Genomic DNA, 17,826 nt, shown 5'->3' on the forward strand with positions numbered 1-17,826 from the left:
ACCTAAATTGATTCCATTTAGGTAGTAATCTGCCTTCCTGTTCTTGCCACCAAAGTGGATAACCATACATTTATCCACATTAAACTGCATCTGCCATGCATCTGTCCACTCACCTAAATTGTCCAGGTCACCCTGTAATCTCCTAACATCCTCCTCATATTTCACCCTGCCACCCAGCTTTGTATCATCAGCAAATTTGCTAATGTTACGATTAATACCATCTTCTATATCATTAATATATATTGTAAAAAGCTGCAGTCCCAGCACTGATCCCTGCGGTACCACACTGGTCACCGCCTGCCATTCCAAAAGGGAGCCGTTTATCAATACTCTTTGTTTCCTGTCAGCCAACCAATTTTCAATCCAAGTCAGTACTTTGCCCCCAATACCATGCGCCCTAATTTTGCTCACTAACCTCCCATGTGGGACTTTATCAAAGGCTTTCTGAAAGTCCAGGTACACTACATCCACTGGATCTCCCTTGTCCATCTTCAGAGTTACATCCTCAAAAATTCCAGAAGATTAGTCAAGCATGATTTCCCCTTCATAAATCCATGCTGACTCTGACCTACCCTGTTACTGCTATCCAGATGTGCCGTAATTTTATCCTTTATAATTGACTCCAGCATCTTTCCCACCACTGAGGTCAGTCTAACTGGTCTATAATTTCCTGCTATCTCTCTCGCTCCTTTCTCAAAAAGTGGTACAACATTAGCCACCGTCCAATCCGCAGGAACTGATACCAAATCTATCGGACTCTGGAAAATAATCACCAACGCATCCACGATTTCTAGAGCCACCTCCTTCAGTACCCTGGGATGTAGACCATCAGGCCCGGGGACTTATCAACCTTCAGACCTAACAGTCTCTCCAACACCAATTCCAGGAAAATATAAATTCCCTTCAGTTCAGGTCCTTCAGCCACTGTTACCTCTGGGAGATTGCTTGTGTCTTCCCCAGTGAACACAGATCTGAAGTACCAATTCAACTCTTCTGCCATTTCTTTGTTCTCCGTAATATATTCCCCTGTTTCTGTCTTCAAGGGCCCAATTTGGGTCTTAACCATTATTTTCCCTTTCACATACCTAAAAAAGCTTTTACTATCCTCCTTTACATTTTTGGCCAGTTTACCTTCGTAACTCATTTTTTGTCTGCATATTTCCTTCTTAGTAATCCTCTGTTGTTCTTTAAAAGCTTCCCAGTCCTCCATTTTCCCACTCATCTTTGCTATGTTATACTTTTTCTCTTTTGACTTTATATGTTTCTTAACTTCCCTCGTCAGCCACAGTCACCCCTGCCTCCTCATAGGATCTTTCTTCCTTTTTGGAATGAACTGATCCTGCATCTTCTGCATTATACACAGAAATATCTGACACTGTTCCTCCACTGTCATCCCTGCTAAGGTATTGCACCACTGAACTTTGGCCAGCTCCTCCCTCATAGCTCCATAGTTCCCTTTATTCAACTGAAATACAGTATTGTCACTACCGATTGTACCCTCTCCCTTTCAAATTGCAGATTGAAGCTTATTGTATTATGGTCACTACCTCCTAATGGCTCCTTCACTTCGAGGTCCCTGTTCAATTCTGGTTCGTTGCACAATACCAGATCCAGAATTGCCTTCTCCCTGGTAGGCTCCAGCACCAGCTGTTCTAAGAATCCATCTCAGAGGCAGTCCAGAAAGTCTCTTTCTTGAGGTCCAATACCATCCCGATTCTCCCAGTCTACCTGCATGTTGAAATCCCCCATAACAACTGTAGTAACATCTTTGTGACAGGCCAATTTCAGCTCCTTATTCAACTTACACCCTACATCCATACTGCTGTTTGGGGGCCTGTAGATAACTCCCAAGAGGGTCTTTCTACTCTTAGAATTTCTCAGCTCTATCCATACTGACTCTACATCCCCTGATTCTAGGTCCAATTAGCACAGAGGTAATAAACAAATAAGTTGCAAATTAGCAAATGGGCAGCAGAGTTTTCGATCAGCTCGTCAATGGAAAATGGAAGTTTTTCAGTCAGGCAGTGTCTTGGGATAGCAGAGTATGGATAAGATAATCAGTGGCAGATGGCCTGGGGCAGATTGTGAAGATAGGTAAGTTAAGCAGACGATCTTGACAATAGAGGGAAATGGAGCAAAAATTTAGCACATTTTCAGACAGAGTTCTAATATTGTGAATCATCTAGATCAGAGACAACTGCCAGGTAGAGGAATGTAATTGATGTCTACAGAACACAAGACAGTGGCTTTGATCTTCTCGGTATTTAATTAGAACACATTTCATTTTGTCCAATAGTGGATGCTGGACAAGCAGCCCAAAAAGACAGACAATGACAGGTTTAAGAGACCAGGGACTTTATTACTGCTGGATTGCATCAATATACATGTGCATGGTATGTTTTCAGATGGTGTCAACTTGGACAACATGATAAATTAGTTTGGGGGAGGGTCTCAAAAGAATGGTTCCTTAGAGGACACCAGAAGCATAGGTGCAGAATGATAAGTGAGCCATTGCAGGAAATTCTCTTGCTACAACTGGGAAGATCAACTGTGATCAAAACAGCAAAGTCATGACTGGTTACAGCTGGTACAGTGCTGCAGCAAGAGTAGAAATCCAGCTGGAAAGGTTCAAACATAGAACTACAGACAGATAGACATGGGGTATAGAGAGTTAGAGGTTTATAGTACAGAAAAGGTCCATTGGGTCTGGGAGGAAACAACACATCCAAAAACTTGGGTGAAGAAGGATACATAGTGGACAGTAGAAGGGTGACTAAGCGTTGGGCAGCCAGGTGGACTACCAGTAGACTTTCTGGCTTTGTCCTACGCCAATAGGAATGAAGACGTTCCTTGCTGCCTGTCTGGATAAGAGAAAAGTCTGCAGGGAAGACTAGCAAACTGTTGCATCATGCATATTAGACTTCAGCTGTTCATTCTTAGCTTTTCTCCTCCACTATCTAGAGCAAGAAGCTTGCTATCAGCATAAGAAAAACTAAAAATCAATCATAACATTTAACTTCAACTTTTACTTTCTAATATTATCAACTAATTTATCTCAAACTACACTTTTGTGCAAACTGCTGAATAATCCTCAATAATGGAAAATCTGTTTCACTTCACTGTATCTGTAAATTCCATGGGAAAAAGTCAGGCCACGTGAATATGATTTGGTGCATGCATACATACACAAATGACATAAAACAAAAGGAGAGGAGACACCATTTGGTACATGAAACTCACCCCAAAAAGCCAGAACAAAGCCATGTACACTGCAACTTACCTTCTAACTACCCCATTCATGAGAGAAAAAACAAAAAAAAAAGGTAAATTTTGAAGAAATTCCTCCAACTCTCTGAACCAACCTTGGAGCCTGAAGTAACCTAGGAAGTCTCCTATCTGCAACTCAACTACAAATTTCCTTTGAACAGGAAATGTCTGCCTTTGTTTGGAAGGGCAAAAGGGAATCTGCACTCATTTCATCTTGGTGGGTAACAGCTATGGGGGCCCACAAACTCTGACACCCACACACTGACACTGGCCTTTACCAAGACTCATGTCGTCATTTTGTTTGACTGGCACAAACTTGATGGGCTGAATGGCCCTCTTCTGTCCTGTGAACACCTGTCTTTCATATCTGCGCCCATCTAAATTCCAAACCCAAGCTTTTCCTATTTCAGTGGTCAGGCCAAAGGCTCCGGAATTCCCTCCCTGTCCGACTCAGTCTCTCTCTTCTGACCAATCTTTCAGTTAGCTGATTAATATTGCCTTATATGGCTCTGTATTACTGTGTTCTAGAATACATATATGAAGTGCAGAAGCTTGTAAGTTTAAGACCACAATACAAATATAATGTTGCTGTCTGACCCAGGAAATGTAATAGATAAGAATACAGTCATTTTAAAAGTATTTTTAAATAGTTAGAAGCATTAAGCACTAGAAAACCAATGGACTGATGAAAACCAAAGGAAGTAACAGAAACAAAACTGAACATTGCCTTTTCAGCATGTTGTGTGACTGTCAGCACACTTCAGCCATATACTGTATCTGGCTCTTCCAAGTTGGTAGGAGTCAGTCACCACCCCAATTTACGCTCTCATTGAAACTAATTACATAGATCGTCAGTGCCACTCCTCGTTGCCTTGTTTGAATACTGACTTAAATGGGATCATCTGCTAATTATAGTTCATTAGAATACATACCAGACAAAACAACGGAAAAAATTGGAGGAATGACGTTTTAAAGAATAGATGCTTTGCCAAAGAATTTTATGCTTCAATCAGACTTATGCTAACCACATGCTCCAGTTTAAGAAATGACTTAAAGCAATGTTTGTTCTTTATCTCATTAATCATTTATTTTGTAGCCAATTTCCTCAAAAAAAGTTTCAGCTTATAACTACTGATCTATAAACATCAACATTCATAAATTGTCTCCACTAAACAGTGCAGAAATTTAGTGAGTGAACAACCCAGATCCACAGGCCCAGAAAACAAGTTCCATCAAAAACTCTAAAATCCCTCCATAACAGATTACGTCTAGCCTGCAAAAGAGGAGTAATAATCCACAGGAATAGTAACTTTTCCAGTAGAAAAGGGAGGCAACAAAACTCCAGTGAGGGCTCCAGCTTTGGTTTGCCTTGGACAGCAATTTTTTTAACCCAAATAAATTTTTCCCTGTTCCATAGTTTTGGACTAAACAAACAGAGCTACATTACCTGGGTGGATCAATTGTAGGCTTGGCACAGGTTGAAAATGTGACCTACAGGCCACAATGGGTCAGGCCAATAAATACATTTCTAGAAGAAAAAAATTACTCCATTTGGAAAAAATAATGACTACGTTTCTACAGCAAAGCTGTAAATTGTCATTTCAGGTTAAATTTCAAAGGAGTTATTCATCCTATAATATCTGTGCTAGCCCCTCGAAAGTGTCCAATGTCAGCCCACATCCCAGCTTTTCCCCAGTAGTCCACAAATGAGATTTGTTCAAATACAAATCCAATTGCCTATTCAAAGTTCTTCTGAATTCTCATAATTCTCATTCCCTTTCAGGGAGCATAGTCCAGGTCACAAAACATCTGCCTGAAGAAAGTCTGAGTTTTCCCTCTAGCTGACTTGCCATTGCTCAGGTGGTAGTACACTCAACCCAATCAGAAAGTTGACAATTCAAGTGACACTCCAGACCATCTGTAAATAAATCAAGGCTGACAATCCAGTGTAATGCCGAGAGTGTCACACTGACAGAGGTTCTTGATACTGAACTAAGGCCGTGTACATCTTCCCAGGTGGATGTAAAGGATCCCACATCAATGTCTTGAAGAGCAAGTGAGTAATTTTGAGTCTCCTGATCAATATCTCTAAATCTGCATCATGAAATGGTTAATACAAACATATGAACTAGAATAACAAAGTTAATCAGCCAACTGAGCTGCTTGGAGATATTTTCTAAACCACTTGTTCACAGGTATTATTCTGTACCTCTGAAACAGGTGGGACTTGAACTCTGATCTCCTGGTTCAGAGGAATGGACATTTGCCTTGGTACAAATATGGACAAAAGAGCAGAATTCCAGAAATGACATGAGAGTGACGGCCCTTGACATCAAGGTTACATTCAACATCAATGGGTATCGGGGGCAAGATCTGCACTGGTTGAAGTCATACCTACCACATAGGTAGATGGTTGTGGTTATTGGAGATCTGTCATCTCAGCTCCAGGATATCTCTGCAGGAGTTCCTCAGGGGAGTGCCCTAGGCCCAACCATCTTCAGCTGCTTCATCAATGACCTTCCCTACATCATAAGGTGAGAAGTTTGAAAGTTTGCCAATGATTGCACCATGTTCAGCACCGTTCACGATTCCTCAGACACCAAAGCAATCCACATTCAAATGCAACAAGGTCCGGACAATATTTAGATTTGGGCTGACAAGTGGCAAGTAACATTCCTACCATACAATGTCAGGCTATGACCATCACCAATAAGAGACAATCTAACAACTCCCCATGAACATTCAATGGTGTTACCATCACTGAATTCTCCCCCCTTGCAGCAGTTCAAGAAGACAAGCAGGAGGCTGGAAGAACATAGCAAGCCAGACACCATCAGGAGGTGGAGAAGTCAATGTTTTGGGGATGCCCACTTTGAAGCAGTTCAAGAAGGCAGCATACCACCATCTTCTCAAGGGCAACTAGGGACAGGTAATAAATGCTGGCCAGTCATTGACGCCCACAAAGGAATAATAAGAAAAACTACTGCTGCACCTGAAGAGCTCTCTGGCCTGCTCTGTCATTCTACAACATCAGTGCTGGTCTGATTGTGACCTTAACTCCACACTTACACATTTTCCCAACAAGGATATTATTAGCTGGAGAGGGTTCAGAAGAGATATACCAGGATGTTGCCAGGTATAGAGATTCATAGAGATGTACAGCTTGGAAACAGGCCCTAAACCTATGCCCTCTGGTTCTGGACTCCCCAACCCCAGGGAAAAGACTTTGCCTATTTATCCTATCCATGCCCCTCATAATTTTGTTAACCTCTATAAGGTCTCCCCTCAGCATCCAACGCTCCAGGTAAAACAGCCCCAGCCTATATAGCCTCTCCCTACAGCTCAAATCCTCCAACCCTGGCAACATCCTTGTAAATCTTTTCTGAACCCTTTCAAGTTTCACAACATCTTTCCAATAGGAAGGAGACCAGACTTGCAGGCAACATTCCAACAGTGGCCTAACCAATGTCCTGTACATCCGCAACATGACCTCCCAACTCCTGTACTCAATACTCTGACCAATAAAAGAAACATACCAAACGCCTTCTTCACTATCCTATCTACCTGCGACTCCACTTTCAAGGAGCTATGAACCTGCACTCCAAGGTCTCTTTGTTCAGTAACACTCCTTAGGACCTTACCATTAGGTGTATAAGTCCTGCTAAGATTTGCTTTCCCAAAATGCAGCACCTCGCATTTATCTGAATTAAACTCCATCTGCCACTTCTCAGCCCATTGGCCCATCTGGTCAAGATCCTGTTGTAATCAGAGGTAGCCCTCTTCGCTGTCCACTATACCTCCAATTTTGGTGTCATCTGCAAACTTACTAACTGTACCTCTTACGCTGGCATCCAAATCATTTATGTAAATAACAAAAAGTAGAGGACCCAGCATCAATCCTTGTGGCACTCCACTGGTCACAGGCCTCCAGTCTGAAAAACAACCCTCCAACATCACCCTATGTCTTCTACCTTTGAGTCAGTTCTGTATTCACATGGCTAGTTCTCCCTGTATTCTATGAGATCTAACCTTGCTAATCAGTCACCCAAGGGGAACCTTGTCGAACGCCTTACTGAAGTCTATATAGATAACATCTACCACTCTGCCCTCATCAATCCTCTTTGTTACTTCTTCAAAAAACTCAATCAAGTTTGTGAGACATGGTTTCCCATGAACAAAGCCATGTTGACTATCCCTAATCAGTCCTTGCCTTTCCAAATACATGCACATCCTGTCCCTCAGGATTCCCTCCAACAACTTGCCCACCACCGACGTCAGGCTCACTGGTCTATAGTTCTTTGGCTTGTCCTTACTACCCTTCTTAAAAAGTGGCACCACGTTAGCCAACCTCCAGTCTTCTGGCACCTTACTTGTGACGATCGATGATACAAATATCTCAGCAAGAGGCCCAGCAATTACTTCCCTAGCTTCCCACAGAGTTCGAGGGTACAAAATATCAGGTCCTGGGGATTTATGCATTTCAAGACATCCAGCACTTCATCCTCTGTAATCTGCACGTTTTGCAAGATGTCTATATCTTCCATATCCTTTTCTATAGTAAATACTGATGCAAAATATTCATTTAGTATCTCCCCCATTTTCTGCAACTCCACACAAAGGCCGCCTTTCTGATCTTTGAGAGGCCCTATTCTCTCCCTAGTTACCATTTTGTCCTTAATGTATTTGTAAAAACCCTTTGGATTCTCCTTAATTCTATTTGCCAAAGCTATCTCAAGTCCCCTTTCTGCCCTCCTGATTTCCCTCTTAAGTATACTCCTACTTCCTTTATACTCTTCCAAGGATTCACTCGATCTATCCTGTCTATACCTGATGAATGCTTCCTTCTTTTTCTTAATCAAACCCTCAATTTCTTTAGTCATTTCCCATATCTACCGGCCTTTCCTTTCACCCTAACAGGAATATACTTTCTCTAGATTCTCATTATGTCATTTCTGAAGGCTTCCCATTTTCCAGCCGTTCCTTTACCTGCGAACATCTGCCTCCAATCAATTTTTGAAAGTTCTTGCCTAATACCGTCAAAATTGGCCTTTCTCCAATTTAGAACTTCAACTTTTAGATCTGGTCTATCCTTTTCCATCACTGTTTCAATTCTAATGGAATTATGGTCGCTGGCCCCAAAGCGCTCCCCGACTGTCACCTCATTATTTCCTGCCTTATTTCCTAAGAGTAGGTCACGTTTTGCACCTTCTCTCGTAGGTAACGTTTTGTACCTTCTCTAGTAGGTATATCCACATACTGAATCAGAAAATTGTCTTGTATGAAATTCCTCTCCATCTAAACCTTTAACACTGTGGTAGTTCCAGTCGATGTTTGGAAAGTTAAAATCCCCTACCATAACCACCCTATTATTCTTACAGATAGCTGAGATCTCCTTACAAGTTTGTTTCTCAATTTCCCTCTGACTATTAGGGGGTCTATAATACAATCCCAATAAGGTGAGCATCCATTTCTTATTTTTCAGTTCCACTCAAATAACTTCCCTGGATGTATTTCCGGGAATATCCTCCCTCAGCCCCCCTCCTCTCTTGCCTCCTTTTCTATCCTTCCTGTAGTATTTGTATCCTGGAACATTAAGCTGTCAGTTCGGCCCAACCCTGAACCATGTTTCTTTACTTGTTATGATATCCCCGTCCCATGTTCCTAACTATTAGATTAGATTACTTACAGTGTGGAAACAGGCCCTTCGGCCCAACAAGTCCACACCGACCCGCCGAAGCGCAACCCACCCAGACCCATTCCCCTACATTTGCCCCTGCACCTAACACTACGGGCAATTTAGCGTGGCCAATTCACCTGACCTGCACATTTTTGGACTGTGGGAGGAAACCGGAGCACCCGGAGGAAACCCATGCAGACACGGGGAGAATGTGCAAACTCCACACAATCAGTCGCCCGAGGCAGGAATTGAACCCGAGTCTCTGGCGCTGTGAGGCAGCAGTGCTAACCACTGTGCCACCGTGCCGCCCACTATGCCCTGAATTGATCTGCCTTCCCTGTAATGGCCCCTTGCATTGAAATACATACAGTTTAATTTATTAGTCCTATCTCGCCCCTGCTTGCCCTGACTATTTGACTCACTTGTTCTCAACTAATCCTCCCGAGCAGCTCTAGCAAATCTCCCTGCCAGTATATTAGTCCCCTTCCAATTTAGTTGCAATCCATCCTTCTTGCACACGTCACTTCTACCCCAAAAGAGATTCCAATGATCCAAAAATGTGAGGCTTGAGTTATAAAGGGAGGCTGGGACTAGTTTCAATGGAACATAGGAGATTAAGAAGTGAATTTAGAGAAGTTTGTAAAATAATGAGGGGTATATATAGAGTTAATGGTAGTTATCCTTTCCTAGGATGGGAGAATTTCAAGACTGGGGGCACATTTTTTTAGGTAAGGAGAAAGACTTAAAAAATACATGAGTAGCAATTTTTTTTACACAGAGGGTGGTTCACATGTGGAACGAATTTCCTGAGGAAATGGTGGATGCAGGTACAATTACAACGTTGAAAAGACATTTGGATTAAGTACATGAAAAGGAAAGGGTAGTGGGATGTGGGCCAGCAGCAGGAAGGTCAGACTAGATTAGTTTGGGATTATGTTTGGCATGAACTAGTTGGATCGAAGAGTCTGTTTCTATGCTGTACGAACCTGATTCAATGATAATCATCAACTCACTTCTTAGTCAACAATCCATCTAGCTCTGCTGCAAAAATGCTCAATGACCATACTCTGTTGAGAAGAGTATCCCAAAAACTAACCAGCAGCTGGTTTCTCCTTATTCTTAAACTGTGTTCCCTAATCTAGTCTTGCCCTTATGGGAAAACATCCCTTCAGTATTCACTCCAAGATCCTGTCTCATTCTTCTAAGGTCCAGTGGATGTAGACACAAGCTAATCAACCTTTCCTCATAAGATAATTCCTGCCATTCCAAATTTCAGCTGAGTGAATCTTCTCAACAGCATCTAATGCACTTATATTTTAAGAGAGATCATCAAAACTGAACACAGAATCCCACATGTGGTCTCATTAATAGAACATAGAAAAGTACCGCACAGAACAGGGCCTTCGGTCCACAATGTTGTGCCGAGGATTAACCCTAATGTAAAATAAAATAACCTAATCTAGGCACCCCTCAATTCACTGCTGTCCATGTGCATGTCTAGCAGTCGCTTAAATGTCTGTAATGAGTCTGCTTCCACCACCACCACTGGCAACGCATTCCATGCATTCACAACTCTCTGCGTAAAGAAATGGTCTGCATAATGGTCCATATAAATACGGCAAAACAACTCTCCTTTTATATTCCATTTTATGATGGTCATCATAAACACCTTTTGAGAACTTGCTGTATGCAAACTAACTGTTGGGGTTCCAACATAACAATCATCTAGTTTCAGAATTACCTGTAATTAATTTGTTGTAAAACATTTTGCCCAATGGTGTTGTAGAAGTGGAAGTCTTTCAAAAATCTTCAGAAGTAAATCAATGAATTGTGGCATCACCACAGCTGCGACATAAACTATCAACCAATGTGCCAGAATATCACAACAGGCTCCCACCAGAAAACTCTGTATAGTAAGATTTGTTCAGCAACATTTTACATTTGCAACCTTACTAACAGATATGTCAGTTACAAAACACACTGTTCACTTGTATGACATAGCTAAAATCCAGTTAAAACTGCTGATCCAAAAAGGCCTTGCTTTTCAACTGTAAAGAGAGTTAAGGTTTGGACTTCCTATGCAGTTCCTATGGGCAACATTCCAAAGTAAAACTCTAGACAGATAATTCTGAATTTTCTTTTCAAGAAGTAAAGATTCAGAATTGTGGAAGGGCTGAAGGGGCACAGATATAAAAAAGCAAATGGGACGTGGGTCTTTGTTTTAAGGGGATCAGAATATAATGTGGAGGAAGTAATATTTCAGTTGTACACAGACTTGGTCAAATCCCACCTCAGGATCTGTAATCTTGGTAGTATATCTCAGGAAAGAAATTGCTGGCCTTGAACAGAGCTTCACAAGAATTGGTCGGTTGCTTCAAGTGTCAAGCTATGCCAGCAAGTTGCTCAAATTGATAAATAATTAGGTGTATTTGTGTAGTTGAATTGTAATCTATTAAAATATTTAAAATAGTAGAGATTCTCAAGGGTGATACTTATTTGGCTGGTGGAGGAAATCAAGTCTACGAGTTAGAATATTAACATTAGTACTGGGTTATTCAGGAGGAACATTAGAAAGCACATTTCCCAAATAAGGGCAGATGCAATCTGACACTATCCCTAAGAACAGCTGAGTGATCTGACTAAAAGAAGTGTTGAAGGAGGAGACTGACAGATTTTATGGGAGATAAATGTATCATGGGATATAAGCAAAGTGAGAAAATGGAATGGACATCCAGTTCAACCACGATCCAAATGAAGGACGATACATTCAAAGTGTTGAGTAGTCTCCTTAAAATTGAGGTATATTGATTAGGGAGATAGGAAAAGACTGCCCTATCCCAAGCGGGCATAGCTTTGAGGTGAAGAGACAGGAGGAAAATGTTTTCACCCAGCAGGTTGTGGCAACCTGGAACTCACTCCCTGTAAGGGAGGAATGATCGAGGCAAAACTCTTCATGTCATTAAACCAAAATATAGATCTAAACTTGTGATGCCAAAGGCTATCATAAAAGGCTGTTCACCAAGTGCTGGAAAAGGGGAAAATGAAGACTTAACTGGTTGTTTTTGACTTTGATTCGAAGGACCTTTTCTGTGCAGTAGACATCTGTGATAGTTTTGTTACTCTGTACTAATGGTATGTTGAATATAAACCCATTGCATCATTGTCAGTATCGCAGAATATAGGAACAGGAGGAGATGACTCAACACTTTGAATGTATCATCCTTCATTTGGGTCATGGATCTCAATCATGTCCCCTCTCTGCTCCATGCAAAATAACTCCAACCCATCCACACACTTCATAACTAAGACTCTTCTGCCCAAACATTATCCTGGTGAATCTCCTCTGCATCTTCTCCAGTGCAATCACATCATTCCTGACTGATCTGGAAATGCCCAGGAGTACAAGAACATTCCTTCAGGAAATAGCCCAATTTTAAAAAAAAAGTTTTAAAAACAGAGATGGGGATTATTTTATAAAAGGTGGATATTGCTGAACATGATGAAATGAAGCAATCCAGACATTAACTTGACATCCTTTCGTCAGTCTTAAACATTCATCAGAATTAGCCTTACACAAGACAGTATATTACATTTTTCACATTCTTTTGCTATTCAACAAACAAAACTTGGAAAGAATCAGATTTCATTAGATCATAACCATTTGGTGATTGGAGGAAATCTCAGTGATCAGTGTGAACAGCAGGTGAAATTTCCCAACCAGCGTGTTGACAGTGAACAACAGACTCTCTGTCGTTCAAGGCTTTCTGTTCAAACCATGGATCATGCAAGGCTTCACATTCTTGACATCACAATGAAAACAAATTTAATAGTCCAGAGTTTCTGAAAGGAAGCCGGTCATTGCACAGGCTGGACTGGATTTGCATGAAGTTTTGTCTCCATGGGAAGTGACCAGCAGATCGAAATCACATGGTATCTGGAGCCCTCTGAAAAAGTTGCCAGTTCTGTCTTTCAGTTGGGAGACTTCAGGAGAGTGACTCAAAGGATCTGTTTCCATGCTGTACATCTCTATGACTCTGACTCGCTTAAGCTTAAGTAGTTACCTCGGAAAGGCAAAAAAAAGGAAAGCCTTCAAAAATGAGGTCGAGTCCAGAGACAGTATGGTCCTATCGGGGTGAAGGGTAAGGCTGACAGGGTGCAGGAAACGCTGAATGACTAGAGAAATTGATGATTTGGAGATGCCGGTGTTGGACTGGGGTGTACAAAGTTAAAAATCACACAACACCAGGTTATAGTCCAACAGGTTTAATTGGAAGCACACTAGCTTTCGGAGCGACGGTCCTTCATCAGGTGATTGTCACCTGATGAAGGAGCGTCGCTCCGAAAGCTAGTGTGCTTCCAATTAAACCTGTTGGACTATAACCTGGTGTTGTGTGATTTTTAACTAGAGAAATTGAGGTTTTGATTAAGAAGAAGAAGGAAGCATATGTCAGGTACAGACAACAGAGACTGAGTGAATACCTAGAAGAGTATAAAGGCATTCGGAGTATTCTTAAGAGGGAAATCAGAAGGGCAAAAAGGGGACATGAGGTAGCTTTCACAATTAGGGTTAAGGAATTCTACAAATCCATTAAAGACAAAAGAGAAACTGGGGAGAGATTAGGGTCCCTTAAAGATAAGCAAAACTGCCTGTGTTTGGAACCACACAAGAGAGGTTACTAAACGAGTTTTTATACAGAGGAGAGGATATGGCAGATATAGAAAGTGGGGAAATAAATAGCTACACCTTGAAAAATGTCCATATAAATTGATTAATAAAGCATAAACGTGGATAATTCCCCCAGACTTGATCAGGTGTACCCTAGAACTCTGTGGGAAGTTAGGGAACTGATTGCTAGGCCCCTTGCTGAGATATTTGTATTGATTGTTGTGGTTCTGTTCGCCGAGCTGGAAATTTTTGTTGCAAACGTTTCGCCCCCTGTCTAGGTGACATCCTCAGTCCTTGGGAGCCTCCTGTGAAGCGCTTCTGTGGTGTTTCCTCCGGCATTTATAGTGGCCTGTCCCTGCCGCTTCCGGTTGTCAGTTTCAGCTGTCCGCTGTAGTGGCCGGTATATTGGGCCCAGGTCGATGTGTTTGTTGATGGAGATTGTGGATGGCACTCTATAAATGCCGGAGGAAACGCTGGGTATCGGGTCCTTCGTTCTGGTGAGTTGTTGTGTGAGGGTGGCTGTTGGTTTGTGTGCTGCTATAAGTCCTAGTGGTCACAGTAATCTGGCTGTCAGTTCTGAAATGCTCCTGATGTATGGTAGTGTGGCTAGTCCTTTGGGTTGACAACGGAACGAGGACATGCCGCAACCTCTATAAGGTCACCCCTCAGCATCCGACGCTCCAGAGAAAACAGCCCCAGCCTGTTCAGCCTCTCCCTATAGCTCAAATCCTCCAACCCTGGCAACATCCTTGTAAAAACACCAACCTAGAGGGCATAGGTGATAGGGAAAGATTTAAAAGAGACTTAAGGGGCAACATTTTTCATGTAGAGATTGGTGTGTGTATGGAATGGGCTACCTGTGGAAGTAGTTGAAGTTGATACAATTACAATTGTACACCCACCCACCCCACCCCCAGTTGGGGGGGTGGGGGAGAGATGTGTTGGGGGGAGGAGGAGGAATGGGACAACAATATGAATAGGAAAGATATAGAGGGATATGAGCCAAATGCTGGCCAATGGTTCTCGATTTATTTAGGATATCTGGTCAGCTAAGATCCATGAAGTCACAGAATCACACAGTATAGAAAGAGGCCCTTCAGCGAAACCCACCCATGTTGTCCATTCCTAATATGAATTTGTCCGATTTGCCTGCACTTGACCCATAAACCTTTCCTCTCCACATACCCGGGATACGTGTTACAAATTCTACACCAACCTCACTCAAATGGAATCCCCATGAACTCACCACCACTGGACCAAAAACCCAACCGATCTTCCCAAGGCCCTGCCTTGACTGCAGTGGACCTAATACCCATTCCACCTTCCCATGGCCGGTCCTTGCACAGACATAACACCTAGCCCCACGATCTGAACAGCTACCCCACCTTCCCATGGCCCTGCCATGACTTGACTGCACTGGACCAAAAAATCTGGCCCACCTTAAAAGACCAAGTTTTACACCTGATCCTTCCCCATGGCACAACCTAAGTGCTCACCCATTTAGCTGCTAACCTGTTGGCCATCTTATAGTTTGCTCTTCTCCAGAAGCTTTTCAAACAGCCAAGAAACCATTACGTCTCAGAATATACAATTAACTTCTCAAAGGGTGTTAGGCAGCGAGGCATGGTTTCCTGGGTTCTTTCATGCTGCTGTATCACTAATATACTCCAATCCAGGCAACATCTTGGTGAATCTCTTTAACACTCTCTCCAAAGCGTCCATATGCTTCCTATGGTGTGACGATGAAAACTACACAAAATATTCCAAATATAGCGTAACTAAAGTTCTGTACAGCTGCCACATGACAAAGTCATAGAGCCATACAGCACGGAAATAAACCCTTCAGTCCACTTTGACCATGCCGACCAGATTTCTCAAACTAAACTAGCCCCATTTGCCTGCATTTGGCCAATGACCCACTACAGCATGCCATACTCCTCCTTTAACACCTTGCATTGCCCCTTTCAGAGAACTATGGACTTATGCCCCAAAATCACTCCATATATCAATGCTCCCAAGAGCCCTGCCATTTACTATATACTCTCCTCATACATTTGACCTCCCAAAATGCATCACCTCACGCTTGTCCAGATTAAACTCCAGCTGCCATTTGAAAAATGCCATTAAAAAAAATCTCCTTTGAAAACCTTGCCTACCTTTCACAACTCCAACAATTTTCATATCATCTGCAAACTTATAAATCAGACCGATATTTTTATCCAAACCATTTACAAATATTACAAGTTCTGATCCTTATGGAACATCACTGGTCACAAAGACACCTCCACAACTATCCTTTGTCTTCTATGACCGAGCCAACTTTTGAATCCAAATTACCAATTCACTGTGGATCACATATGACTATCTTCTGGACCAACTTATCATGACAGACCTTATCAAATGCTTTAGTAAAGTCAGTGTAGACAATATCCACTGCCCTACCTCAATCATCCTTGTCATTTCCTCAAAAAGCTCAAACAAATGAGAGACAAGGCCTCCCCCACATTCCTGAAGAAGGGCTTATGCCCGAAACGTCGATTCTCCTGTTCCCTGGATGCTGCCTGACCTGCTGTGCTTTTCCAGCAACACATTTTCAGCTCTGATCTCCAGCATCTGCAGACCTCACTTTCTTCTCCCCCACATAAAGCCATGCCAACTATCTCTGATAATGGATTAGTGGTGCTGGAAGAGCACAGCAGTTCAGGCCACTTTTACCTCGTTGACTATCTCTGATAAGTCCAGTCCTTTCCAAACGTGAGTAAATCCTGTCCCTAAGATTTTTCTCTGATAACTTGCCAACCACTGATATAAGGCTCACTGGCCTACAATCTCCTGTATTATGTTAAGAATAGCTCTTCTGATAAAAATAAACAATGGCTATTCTACAGTCTTTTGGGACTTTAACCTTAGCTAAATAAGAAACAAAAATCTGTCAAAATGCCAATAAATTCTTTGCTTGCCTCCCTCAGGATCCTGGGATAGGTCCCATCAGTACTTAGGGTCTTCTTTACCTTAATGCTTTTCAAAACATCCAATACCACCACCTCTTTCATAGCAACATGCCCTTCCCAAATTTCATCACCATCTATGTCCTTCTTGGATAAGACCAATGTGAAGTACAGATAATTCTTCCATTGTTGTACAATCCAGCATTATAGAAAAATCAATCTTTAGAAACAGTATCCTCAATTCGTCAATTGCATTCCAGCGAATTCATATTAACGAAACGTGTGTTAAAGCAGAATGACTTGTATTCATTAAGGATCTCACCCACTTCCTCTGGCTCCACTGCTAAGTTCCTTTGTCTTTGAGAGTTACCTTTTTGCTCCTAATAAAAAGATATAAATGCCTTGGGATTCTCCTTAATCCTACTTGACATGGCTGCTTTTAGCCTTCCTAATTCCTACTTTTACGTTCTTTCCTGCTTCCTGTATATTCATGAGGGGACTTGCCTGATTTCCTTTTTCTGAACCTTAACATTTGCTCCATTTTATTTGATTAAACTTTCAATGTCTCTGGTCATTCAGAGTTCCCAAATCTTGCTATCCTCATTACCTTTCTCCTGACAGGAACATGTTTTTAAAAGGTTCCCACGTGTCAAATGTGAATTAACTCTCCAACACCCCCTCCAATTAAGCCTTGGCATGAACGGAGTCCAAGTCAACATTGGAGAAGTGAAAATCTACCACAATAACCCTGTTGTTTTTACATTTTTCATGATCTGCCCACGTGTTCCTCAATCTCCCATTGGCTATTCGGATGTCACCTATAGTGTCGCCCAACAGTAGTGATTGCATCTTTCTGATTCCTGAGTTCTACACGAATGGACTCATTAGATGTGCCCTCCAAAGCGTCCTCTTAACAGCAGCTGTGACATTCTCCTTAATCAGTAATACAACTTCCCCACTCCTTTTACATCACCATTTAAGACAAGTAAAAAATCCACTTTGCAGTTATCAGCATTATTAAATGTGTTAGGTATCTCAAGTTTTATTATACACAACTGATAAGAGCTAATAAGAAGGCAAATCAAAACAATCAGGCCTTGGTGTATAGAAATCAAGGATTAGCAGGTAAAATAACAATGAACTTTAAAGAAGATGCTTCAGTTACAGTAAAAATATATTCCCATAGGATAGGGTAAAGATATCTAAATTTAAAGTTTGAGTGTAAAAGGGAGCAACAGGTGGGGAGGGAGGATGGGGGGCAGCGAGGA

At 41.9% G+C, this 17,826-nt stretch overlaps 1 protein-coding gene across 4 annotated transcripts in view; it reads right to left on the reverse strand.

Moving 5' to 3' along the window:
* Positions 1–17,826, reverse strand: part of smad10a (SMAD family member 10a) — a 137,660-nt gene that overhangs the window by 119,080 nt on the left and 754 nt on the right. The window contains exon 1 of one of the 4 annotated variants that reach the window (XM_043684045.1): positions 5,666–5,722. The exons of the other annotated variants lie outside the window; for them this stretch is intronic. The gene's annotated coding sequence lies outside the window, so the exon portion shown is untranslated. Of the gene's footprint in view, positions 1–5,665; positions 5,723–17,826 lie in introns of those variants that run through there. 4 annotated transcript variants of the gene reach the window in all.

The sequence above is a fragment of the Chiloscyllium plagiosum genome, chromosome 51, assembly GCF_004010195.1.
Source record: "Chiloscyllium plagiosum isolate BGI_BamShark_2017 chromosome 51, ASM401019v2, whole genome shotgun sequence".
Classification (NCBI taxonomy): Eukaryota; Metazoa; Chordata; class Chondrichthyes; order Orectolobiformes; family Hemiscylliidae; genus Chiloscyllium; species Chiloscyllium plagiosum.